Source organism: Mizuhopecten yessoensis, unplaced genomic scaffold (assembly GCF_002113885.1).
Source record: "Mizuhopecten yessoensis strain PY_sf001 unplaced genomic scaffold, ASM211388v2 scaffold5875, whole genome shotgun sequence".
Lineage (NCBI taxonomy): Eukaryota > Metazoa > Mollusca > Bivalvia > Pectinida > Pectinidae > Mizuhopecten > Mizuhopecten yessoensis.
Genome location: NW_018406267.1, coordinates 31,033 through 31,733, shown reverse-complemented (window position 1 = coordinate 31,733; position 701 = coordinate 31,033).

Below are 701 nucleotides of genomic sequence, written 5' to 3'. Positions count from 1 at the left end.
CCTTAAACCCCATACAAACAAATACAAAATTATTCAAAGTTCAAGCCTACAATGTACTACTATCTCACTTAAAATGATAATACTGTATAACATTAGATAAGCTTTGGTATGCAATGATTACAACTGATTTAGCACCGGCTGGTGTGTAAATATATATAGAATTATTGATTGATTCTAGCAAATTGAAAGACACAAATTATAGTATAAAATCACACACACGGGCATCCTTCATTGATCAGCTGGTGTGAGAATCATAATAAAATACTATTATACATCAAAATAAATAAGCAGATCCAGGGATAGTGCCAACGCCTTCTCTTATATAAGTTTGGCTGGTTCCGCTAATCCCATGCTTGCATACCACCCAGTATGCAGCAAATTTAGTATAGAAGTCAATCGCAAAAAGCTCTGGATAGGGTGAGCTTTATTTATTACGAAATTTCTACCAGTTTTGCCCGAACAGTGGTCTTCTTCAGGATGATTTTTGACAAAATTTGTCCCCTGAAGTACTAAAATTTCGGCAAATTTATATTGTCATCTGTTACCTCAAGCATTTGAAGTCAAATGATTCATATCATAAATTGTATTATAAACCCTATTTTTGCTATAATGTTCCATGATGTTCCATTGCGGTTATCTTTATATTNTTCCATTGCGGTTATCTTTATATTAACTTTGTATTTTTACAGTAGGTACTTTGC